This window comes from Physeter macrocephalus, chromosome 21 (assembly GCF_002837175.3).
Source record: "Physeter macrocephalus isolate SW-GA chromosome 21, ASM283717v5, whole genome shotgun sequence".
NCBI lineage: Eukaryota > Metazoa > Chordata > Mammalia > Artiodactyla > Physeteridae > Physeter > Physeter macrocephalus.
In genome coordinates, this window is record NC_041234.1 from 31,245,981 (window position 1) to 31,258,444 (window position 12,464).

The following is a 12,464-nucleotide window of genomic DNA, read 5'->3' on the forward strand; positions in this document are numbered from 1 at the left end:
CTTTTGCAAGGTTTTTCCATCTTATGTGAGATGGTAAAATATTAACTTTGTGTCGACTGGGATAAATTAAGGATGCATTTTGTAATCACCAGGGCAACTGCTAAAGAAAATAATGAAAACAGGTACAGATGAAAAGCCAATAGAAGAATAACAATTGAATATTAAAATATATTTGGTTAACTCAAAAGAAGATGGGAAAGGAGGAACAGAGGATCAGAAACCAGAAGGAACAAGTAGAATACATATTATAACCAGATAGAGCTTAATCTGACTATATCAATAATTCCATAATATGTAAATGGACTAAATGCTCCCATTAAAGGCAAGGATTTTTTTAATTAATTAATTTATTTATTTTTGGCTGTGCTGTACAGCTTGTGGGATCTTAGTTCCCCAACTGAGGATTGAACCCATGCCCTCAGCAGTGAAAGCACAGAGCCCTAACCACTGGACTGCCAGGGAATTCCCTAAAGGCAAGGATTTTAAGGCCAGAAAAATAAAAAGCAGGACTTAACCAGAGCTAGGATTAGGGACAGGCAAGTGAGGCACTTGTCTTGAGTGCAAAATGTAAAGAGGGGCTTCCCTGGTGGCACAGTGGTTAAGAATCCACCTGCCAATGTAGGGGACATGGGTTTGAGCCCTGGTCCAGGGAGATCCCACACGCTGCAGAGCAACTAACCCCTTGCACCACAATTACTGAAGCCCACGTGCCTACAGCCCGTGCTCTGCAGCAAGAGAAGCCACCACAGTGAGAAGCCCACGCACTGCAACAAAGACCCAAAACAGCCAAAAATGAAATAAATACAATAAATAAATTTATTTTAAAAAAGAAAAGAAATAAAATGTATGGCCAACAATAGCACAAATATTGGGAAGGGAGAAATGGAAATACACTGTTATAAGTTTCTTATACTATACATGAAATAGTACACTATCATTGGACAGCATATTTTTTAAAAAAGTTAAAGATGAATAAATAATAAGTTAAAAATAAGTTAAACCCTGAAACCATTACTAAAATAAGACAAAGAGTTATAACTAATAAATCAACATAGGAGCTAAAATGGTATTATAGAAAACACGCAATAAATCCATGAGAAGGCCAAAAAAGAGGAAACAAAGAATAGATAGGACAAATAGAAAGCAAATAGTAAGATGGTAGATTTAAACCCAACTATGTCGATAACCTAATAACAGAGATTCAAAATAAATGAAGCAGAAACTGATAGGATTGCAGGGAGAAGTAGACAAATCCATGGATAAAGTCAGAGATTTCAGCACTCCTCTCTCAGTAAATGATAGAACAATCAGTCAGAAAATCAAGTAAACAGAAAATCAGTAACGATGTGGGAGACTGAATCAGAACCAATTTGACCTGACTGATATTTATAGAAGATTCCATCAGCAAATGCAGAATACACATTCTTTTCAGGTGTACATAGAATATTTACCAAGATAGGCCATATTGTGAGCCATAAAACAAGTTTTAAGAAATTTAAAAGGATTCAAGTCATACTGTGGTCTCTGACCACAATGGATTTTAATTAGAAACTAATAAGAAAAGTAGATCTACAAAGTCCCCAAATATTTGGAAACTAAATAATACATTTCTAAATAACCCATGGGTCAAAGAGGAAATCAAAAGAGAAATTATAAAGAGAATTTTAAGAAGAAATTATAAAATGAACTGAAAACAATGAAAACATATCGGAATTTATGTGATGCAGCTAAAACAATACTTAGAGGAAAATGTATAGTACCAAAATGCTTATATTAAACAAGAAAGGTCTAAAATCAAATACCCCAACTTCCACCTTAAGGGAAAAGAAAAATAAGAGAAAAATAAGCAAAAGAAACAAAATAATAAGGATGAGAGTGGAAATCAATGACATAGAAGACAGAAAAACAATAAAGAAACTAATGAAACGAATATTACTGAGAAGGTCAGTAAAATTGATAAACTTCTAGCCAGATTGATCAGGATAGAAAGAGAAAAGATACAAAAGATCAGTATCAGGAGTGAGAAAGGTGACATCATCACAGGTTCTACATATATTAAAAGGATAATAGGGAATACTTGTACACCAACATTCATAGTAGCATTATTCACAATAGCTGAAAGGTGGAAACAACCCAAGTGTCCATCAACAGATGAATGAATAAATAAAATGTGGTATATACATATAATGGATTATTAGTCAGCAACAAAAATGAATGAAATTCTGACACATGCTGCAACATGGGTGAACCTTGAGGACACTTTGCTAAGCAAAATAAGCCCGACATAAAAGAACAAATATTGTATGATTCCATTTTTATGAAGTATCTAGAATAGGCAAATTCCCAGAGACAGAAAGTAGAATAAAGGTTACTAGGGGTTGGGGGTTGGGGGGGAATGGGGAGTTCATGCTTAATAGGTACAGAGTTTCTGTTTGGGATGATGAAAAACTTCTGGAAATACACAGTGGTGATGGTTACATAACACTGTGAATATATTCGGTGCTACTGAATTGTACACTTAAAAATGGTTAAAATGGTAAATTCTGTTATGCATATTTTACCACAATTTAAAAAAGAATAATAGAATATTATGAGCACATTTATGATAATTCTGGCAACAAATTTCATGAAAGACACAAAATACCAATGCCTACTCAGGAAGAAACAGAAAACTTGAATAACCTTGTATCTATTAAAGAAATTGAATCTGTAATAAAACATCTTCCCACAAGGAAAAGTCCAGGCCCAGATGGCTTCCTTGGGGAATTCTACCAAATACTTGAGGAAGAAATAATATCAGTTCTACACAAACTCTCCCAGAAGATTTAAGAGGAGGGGATACTTCCCAACTCATTCTATGATACTAGAATTACACTGATACTAAACCAAAGAACATTGTATAAGAAAACCATATGGAACTATTCTTCACAAACAGAGATGCAAAAGTTTTAATCGTTTTAGTAGATCTAATCCAACTGTATATACAAAAGATAATACATCAAAACAAAGTTGAATTTACCCCATGCAAGAAAAAACATGTGATTATCTCAAAGATGCAGAAAAAACATTTGACAAAATCCACCATCCATTCCTGGCTTAACAAAAAAAGAAACAACAAAAAAAGAAACTCTCAGAAAACTAGAAATAAAAGGTAATATCTCCTCAACATGATGAAGAGCATTTATGAAAAAACGTATAGTAACATCAAACTTAATGGTGAAAGACTGAAAGCCTTTCCCCCTAAGATCAGGAAAAAAGCAAGGATGTCTACTCTCAGCCCTTCAGTTAAACATTGTACTGGAGGTTCTATCCAGTGCAATAAGGCAAGAAAGAAATAAAAGTCATGAAGATTGGCAAGAAAGAAATGAAGCTGTCTTTATTCGGAGATGACATGATCATCTGTGTAGAAAATCGTATGAAATCTACAAAAAAGCTACTAAAGCTAATAAGTGACTTTAGCAAGATTGCAGGATACAAGATCAATATACTACATTTAATTGTATTTCTAGATACTAGCAATGACCCATAGAAAATTGAAATTTTAAAATACCATTCATAATAGTGTCAAAAATATGCAAGTACACGCACAAGACCTGTACGCACAGTACAGGTCTCAGCAGTACAAAACTTTGCTGAGAGAAATTAAAGATCTAAATAAATGGAGAGATACACATGTTCCCGGATCAAAAGACTCAATATTATTAAGACATCAATTCTCCCAAGATTGATATATAGATTCAATACAATCCCAGCAGGGTTTATTTTCCTTTTTTCTCCCTTCCTTTCTTCCTTCCTTCCTTCCTTTCTTTCTCTCTCTCCCTCTTTTCCTTCCTTCCTTTCTTCCTTCCTTCCTTCCTTTCTTTCTTTCTTTCTCTCTCTCTCTTTCTTTCTTTCTTTCTTTCCTTCTTTCTTCTCTCTCTCTCTCCCTTCCTTCCTTCTTTCCTTCCTCCCTCCATCCCTTCTTTCCTTCCTTCCTTCCTTTCTTTCTTTCTAGACTTGACAAGTAGATTCTAAAATTCATATGGAAATGCAAAGGACCAAAACAACTTTGAAAACCAAGAACAAATTTGGAGGACTTGCACTTCCTGACTTCAAGACTTACTGTAAAGCTATAATAATTAGGATATTGTGGCATTGGTATCATGACAGCCAAATGGAGGGGGGAGGAATTGGATGAAGGTGGTCAAAAGGCACAAGCTTTCAGTTATAAGATAAATAAGTACTAAGATAAATAAGTACTAGGGATATAACGTACAACATGATGACCATAGTTAACACTGCTGTATGATATATCTGAAAAGTGTTAAGAGAGATTTTTTTTAAATTTTATTTATTTACTTATTTATTTTTGGCTGCATTTGGTCTTCATTGCTGCGCAGGGTCTTTCTCTAGTTGCGGCGAGCAGGGGCTACTCTTCGTTGCGGTGTGTGGGCTTCTCATTGCGGTGGCTTCTCTTGTTGCAGAGCACGGGCTCTAGGCACGTGAGCTTCAGTAGTTGTGGCACGTGGACTCAGTAGTTGTGGCTCGCGGGCTCTAGAGCTCAGGTTCAGTGGTTGTGGTGCCCGGGCTTAGTTGCTCCGCGGCATGTGGGATCTTCCCAGACCAGGGCTCGAAACAGTGTCCCCTGCATTGGCAGGCAGATTCTTAACCACTGCGCCACCAGGGAAGTCCCAAAGAGAGTAGATTCTAAGTGTTCTCATCACAGGGAAAAAAATCATTTATTTTGTATCTATATGAGATGTGGGTGTTAACTAAACTCATTGTGGTAATCATTCCATGATGTATGTAAGTCAAATCATTAAGTTGTATACCTTAAACTTATACAGTGCTGTATGTCTATTATATCTCAATAAAACTGGGGGCGGGGGAGACAACCAAATATGTCAATGAAGGAGAATAGAAACTCCAGAAATAGACCCACACATATATGGTCAATTGATTTTTGAAAAGGTGCAAAGGCAATGCAGAATGGAGAATCTTTTCAACAAATGATGTTGGAACAACTGGATATCCAAATGCCAAAAAGAAAAAATAGAACAGAGTTTGCTCCATGGGGGAGGAGATTTACTGGGAAGGGGTAGGAGGGTACATTCTGGGGGTGATGTATATTTTGATAAGTGTATGGGCTACTTGAGTATATTCATCATTTATCAGGATGCTGTGAATTTTGATTTGTGAATTTTACTGTATGTGAATTTTATCTTTAAAATGCCTGTAAACAAATATTGAAATCTAGTAAGTAGATTTGCTTTTGCAGAGGTACGGGTTAACAATTCTGGAATTCTGAAACAAGGGATTCTGAAAATCCCTTTTGTGTAGTCTAGGCTTGAAAAAAACAATATATTAGGAATAACGGGAGACAGGCTACTTACTAAAGGAGTTGCGAATATAAGAAGTTACAAATATGGATGGAGGAAGACAGGAGTGTACCCTGAAGTGTTGAACTTGAAGTGGAGGTATCAAGATGATCTCACGGTTTTAGATAAAACAGTCAAAGAGAGCTGTGTGTGTGTGTGTGTGTGTGTGTGTGTGTGTGTGTGTGTGTGTGTGTGTGTATTCTCCATGTCTGTTCACTGAGAGGTCCTGGAAGTAGATGTACCTCTAGCAATGAGCAATGAGCCCACTTGGGGTACATATTTGATTTCATTTTCCATTTTTTACTTTTTATTTTGAAATAATTTCAGATTTATAGAAAAGTTACAAAACAGTCCCCCTATCCCCTTCATTCAGATGTTCCTATGTTAACATTTTGCTACCTTTCCTTTATCATTCTTTGTCTCTTTTTCTTTCTCTATCTCCCTTTCTCTCTCTCTCTCCCTCTCTCTCTCTTCTTCCCTCCCTCTCAGTGTGTGTGTGTGTGTGTGTGTGTGCGTGTGTGTGTGTGTGCATATTTGTGTCAGGGGTCCCCAACACCATCCCCAGCTTTGGTGATTCCATAGTTGGACTCATAGATTTCAGCATATAATTGAACTCATAGCTAAGATTTATTACAGTGAAAGGACAAATACATGATAGAATCAACAAGAAAAAAAAGAAACAGGTGGAATCCAGAGAAATCCTTGCACAGGCTTCCTTATGCTCTCTACCTCCCGAGAGCAAGGGGAAAAGCACTTGGGGAAAAGTCCAGAAGAAACCAGGCACAAGCTTCCAAGAGTCTTCTCCCAGTAAGTCACACAGGACATATGTAATTCCTCCTGTATAGAGTTGGTATATCACGCGTGATGTGTTGTCTACCAGGGAAGCCATTAGAGACTCAGTGCTTGAGGTTTTCACTGGGGGCTTGGTCACTAGTCACCCTCTACTTAGCATGTGCCCAAACTCCAGACTTCCTGAGGGAATGCAGGTGCTCAGCATAAATCACATTGTTTGTACAAACAGTTTGGCACAGTGAACCATTCTTATTATTTAGAAAAGGTTTTATATCACTGTAGGGAATTGTTTACCAGCTAAGTTTCCAGATGCCAGTCAAGGGCCAACATTGTAATCAGGTCTTCCTAAGGATAGGCAGTCTCAGGCCTACTATGCTAACTCCTTCCTGTACAAAGACGTATAAGAGAAAGACATTCCCTCATATAATCACAGCATGATTATCAAAATCAGGAAATTAATACTGATACAGTCCTATTATCTATTTTACAGACATTATTCAAAGTTTTCCAATTGTCTCACTGACATCCTTTATAGTAAGAGAGAAACCTTTATCCTGGTATAGGATTCAATCCAGGATCACATGTTGCATTTAGTTGTTGTGTTCCTTTAGTCTCCTTAAATCTGGATCACTTCCTCAGTTTTTCTTAGTCTTTGTAGGACCTTGATGTTTTTGAAGAGTACAAACCTGTTATTTTGTAGAATGTCCCTCAGTTGGGATTTGTCTCATATTTCTCATGATTAGATTCGGGTTATGAATTTGGGGCAGAAATACCACAGAACTGATGGTGTGTCTTTCATGGTGCATCACATCAGGAGTCACAAAACACCAGTTTGTCCCCATATTGGTGATGTTAATATTGTCCACTTGGTTAAGGTGGTGTCCACCAAGTTTCTCCACTGTAAAGTTACACTTTTTCTCATTATAATTAAGAAGTAATTTGGGGGGAGATCCTTTGATACTATGTAAACATAGTGTTCCTCATCACACTTTTTCCAACTAGTTTTAACACCCATGCTGACACTTGCCTGAAGCAATTATTACAGTGGTGTTTGCCAAATAGTGATTTTTCTAATTCCATCATTTCTTCTACATTTATTAGTTGGTGTTCCTCTGTAAGGAAGAGTTTCCCCTGTGCTCCATGTATTTCTTTAGATCAGTTTGGAGTCATGGATTCTTTTTAAATTCAAATTCATTCAATGGATGGTAAAACAAGATGCTCCAGGCTCATCTTGTACTTTCCCTGCCCCAGCCCTGGAACCAGTCATTTCAAGGAGCCCTGGTTGCTCTTAGTGGAATGTGGTAGTGAGACAGGAAGGAAGGGGGCAGGGCACAACCTTTAAAAGAATGACATAGCCACTGAGGACAGGACATAAACTGGTTAGAACCGGTTAGGCCCAAGATGGCGGAAGATTCGACTTCCAGTAGACCTTGAGCCTCATTATATGCTCATTGTAATACATCAGCATACACTAACTGACACACCCACCAGTGCCATAACAGTTCCAAAGCCAACCATAAAAGGCCAAAAAGTGGGCGGTGGCCCAATTCCTGGAAATCCCCACCCCCTTCTCCAAAATAGCTGGAATAATCCTCCCACTTGTTAGCCTATGAAATTACCCAGCCCATAAAAACTAACCACCCCTGGTGATGCAGTGGTCAAGAATCTGCCTGCCAATGCAGGGGACAGGGTTTGAGCCCTGGTCCGGGAAGATCCCACATGCCACGGAGCAACTAAGCCCGAGTGCCACAACTACTGAGCCTGTGCTTTAGAGCCCATGCGCCACAACTACTGAAGCCCGTGAGCCACAACTACTGAAGCCCGTGTGCCTAGAGCCACAACTACTGAGCCTGTGCTTTAGAGCCCATGCGCCACAACCACTGAAGCCCGTGAGCCACAACTACTGAGCCCACGAGCCACAACTACTGAAGCCCGCGGGCGTAGAGACCGTCCTCCACAACAAGAGAAGCCACCGCAATGAGAAGGCTGTGCACTGCAACAAAGAGTAGCCCCCGCTCGCCGCAACTAGAGAAAACCTGTGCGCAGCAACGAAGACCCAACACAGCCAAAAATAAATAAATAAATTTATAAAAATATATATATTAAAAAAAAAAAACTAACCACCCCATATTTCTGGGCTGCTCTCACTTTCCAAGACTACCCCATGCTCTGGGGCCACTCTTGCCTTCTGAGACAGATTGCATTCTGTCTATGGAGTGTGTATCTCTCTAAATAAACCTGCTTTCACTTTACTACTGCTCACTCTTGAATTCTTTCCTGTGCAGATCCAAGGACCCTCACTTGGAGGCCCGTCCCAGGGACTCACCTGAGACCTGGGACATGACCATCCTCTTGTGTCCCATTCTCCTGCCACATCAGCTAGACAAGAGAAACCAATTAGAGGCACATGAAATGGAAAAGAAGAAATAAAGATATTTCTATTTTCAGGTGATATGATTTTGTACCTGGAAAACCTTAGAGATTCAATGATAAAACTAACTCTAATGATAAAAGTATTCAGGGGACTTCCTGGTGGTCCAGTGGGTAAGACTCCACGCTCCCAATGCAGGGGGCCCGGGGTTCGATCCCTGGTCAGGGAACTAGATCCCGCATGCATGCCACAACTAAAAGCCCACATGCCGCAACTAGGACCTGGTGCAGCCAAAATAAATAAATAAATATTTTTAAAAAAATTTTAAAGTATTCAGCAAAGTGGAATGATATAAAATTAGCATACACAAATCAATGGCCTTCACATATACATATAATAACCAGTTAGAGAAAACCCCATTTGTAATAGCAGCAAAGAAGGTAATATACCTTAAGAAGGAACCTAACAAGAAATGTGAAAAAAAAAGTCTATGTGAGGAAAACTTTAAAATTTGTCAAAACCCATAGATCTTTACAGCACACACAAACACAAATGCATCTTAATGTATAAAAAAATTTAAAAATCAACCAGGAGGTCAGGGAATCCCAGTATGGAATGGAGGCTGTGACAATATAATCTAACTTTATTATAAACATATGACATAATGTCGCTGAAGAGCATGGGGAGAAGATATGCTGATTTAAGTAACCTTGGAAAATGGTATTTTGACTGGAAACTCCAAGGCTAAAGACAAAGGCAACCATAGAAAAGCACTTAGCTCAACTTTGGTAAAGTTGTTTCCCACAGGAGTACAGGTTAACAATTCTGATATTGCTAACATATACACTGGGATCAAACAATTAAGTAAATGGGTGGTGGATGGCTGGAGCTAGGTTTCTCACTGTTGGAATGGAAGGCTACAGATGAGCAAGAAGGGAAGGCTAGAATGAACTATGTGGTACTGGAATATCAGCATGAATTTGTGTTTATCTTAAAATATATAGATGGGGGCTTCCCTAGTGGCACAGTGGTTAAGAATCTGCCTGCCAATGCAAGGGACATGGGTCTGAGCCCTGGCCCAGGAAGATCCCACATGCTGAGGAGCAGCTAAGCCCGTGTGCCACAACTACTGAGCCTGCGCTCTAGAGCCTGCAGGCCACAACTACTGAGCCCACGTGCCACAACTACTGAAGCCTGCGTGCCTAGAGCCTGTGCTCCGCGACAAGAGAAGCCACCGCAATGAGAAGCCCATGCACCGCAACAAAGACTAGCCCCTGCTTGCAGCAACTAGAGAAAGCCCGCACACAGCAATGAAGACCCAACCCAGCCAAAAATAAAAACAAACAAATAAATATATTAAAAATATATATATAGAGAGATGAATAGATACAGAAATACTTATAGATATGTGTGTATACATGGGTTAACATGCATACATCGATTTTCTAGCTCCTAGGAGCATAAACATGGTCAAAAGACAACTGAAAAACTGGGACAATATATATGCAACATATATTGCAATATAGTGTTAATATCTCCAGTATACAAAGAACTCCTGAAAATCAAGGGGAAAAAAGTCCAAAAAGCCACTAGAAAAAATGGGCAAAAGATGTGGGCGATTCACAGATTAAAAAAGGATGTTAAAATGGCCTTAAATTATATGAAAAGCATAATTTCACTCATAATTAGAGAAAAACAAATTAAAACTACACCAAGAGAATGGATAAACAAATTGTGGTATATCCACGGTATGGAATTTTACTTATCAATAAAAAGGAAAAAATACTGGTACACACAACTTGGATGAATCTCAGAAGCATTATGCTGAGCGAAAGATGCCAGACACAAAAGAGTATATATTGTCTAATTCCATTTGTATGAAACCCTACAAAAACACATATAATCTACAGTGACAGAAAGCCAATCAGTGGTTGCCTAAGATGGAGTGGAGGGTTGGGATGGGTCACTAAGGAACCTTTTGGGGGTAATGGAAATTTTCCATATATTGATTGTGGTGGTGGTTACAACTTTGTATGTGTTTGTCAAAACTCACTGAATTGTACCCTCAAAATAGGTAGGGGGTATACAGATAGAGAATATATCTCAATAAAGTTCATACGTTGAAAAAGAAAAAAAAAAAAGAGCCCTGGCTGAAACCATTTTCCCACAGCAGGCAGATCATTTAGTCTGATGAAAATGAGAGGGGAAAAAAAACTACAATGAGATACCATTTCTTTGTTCTGAGATTGGAGAAAATTTAAAAATACAACAACACAGGCTATTGGCTAGTCTGTGGGGAAACAGGCACTCAAACATGTCGATAGTGGGAATGAACTTGGAACAGCCATTTTGGGAGGGAATTTGGGAGTATCAACTAAATCCAGATATTCACTTTTTGATGCAGCAATCCCAGTTCTATGAATTTACCCTGACGATACACCTCAGATAATAAAAAATACTTATATGTACAAGGTTATTCTTTTTGGCATTGTTTATAATTGCAAAATATTGGAAACCACCTACATGGGCAAACATAGAAGAGTGGCTAAATTATGATACATCTACAAAATGGGGTACTATGTACCTGAGACCAAGAGAGAGAGAAAGAAGATATTATCAAATGAAAAATGCAAAGTGTAAAAGAATAGTTATAGGATGCTACCCTTAATGCAGGATAAATAAGATAATATACACGTATGTGTCAGGGCAGAAAAATTTTTCCTTCTACCCTTCTAGGTTCTTTGCTGGTTTAATAATTAAATTGACATACGACAGATTAACAGGAGAAAAACTAATTTCATATGTACAGGATACCCATAAAAATATGAGACCCAAAGGTAGTTAGGCAATTGAAGCTTATATGCCATCCTGAGCTAAGGAATGGAACAGGGGCTTCAAAGGGGTTTCAAATGGGAGGAGGCCAATTCACAGGATGATAAGAAGAGCAGATGTTTGGTAGTCAAATGTTTGCCCTGACATGTGGGTAAGTCTTTCATATAAAAAGTTATCTCTGATATAGCTCTCTTTCTGGGCCAGACCCCTATCTAAATTCTTCTAAGCAGTTAAAAGAGAGGTAAACGTTTTTCTTGAGTGTGCTGGGTCTTGACTGTTTTCAGCTTAAAATAAGCCACATGCCAAAGTGGAACATTTTGTAGACATTTCTCCAAAGTAGACATACAGATGGCCAACAGGTACATGAAAAGATGCTCAATATAGCTAATTATTAGAAAAATGCAAACCAAAGTGGCACGTTTTGGGGTGGCATTTCTGCTCCCCTTCATATGTGTTCATTTGTGCAAAAAGAAACAGAAAAGATAAACCAGAAATTAAATAGATTAGTTACCTCAACAAGGGGGTGGAGGGGAGGGAAAAATGGAATTCAAGTGAAAACAAAGGAACCTAACATTATTTCAAATGAATCGTGCAGCCACATAGGGGGGAGGTTGGGAAGAGGGAGAACTAACCCAAGTAAATTTTTAAAAATTAATTAATTAATTAAATTTATTTATTATTTTTGGCTGCGTTGGGTCTTCGTTGCTGCGCACGGGCTTTCTCTTGTTGCGGCGAGCAGGGGCTACTCTTTGTTGCGGTGCGCGGGCTTCTCATTGCAGTGGCTTCTCTTGTTGCGGAGCACGGGCTCTAGGCACGCGGGCTTCAGTAGTTGTGGCACTCAGGCTCAGTAGTTGTGGCTCTCGGGGTCTAGAGCTCAGGCTCAGTAGTTGTGGCTCTCGGGGTCTAGAGCTCAGGCTCAGTAGTTGTGGCGCACGGGCTTAGTTGCTCCATGGCATGTGGGATCTTCCCAGAGCAGGGGTCGAACCCATGTCCCCTGCATTGGCAGGCGGATTCTTAACCACTGCGACACCAGGGAAGTTCCTCAAGTAATTTTTGAACACAGTATTTTGACTACCATCAGATTAAAAACAAAAAGGAACTGCATCAAATAT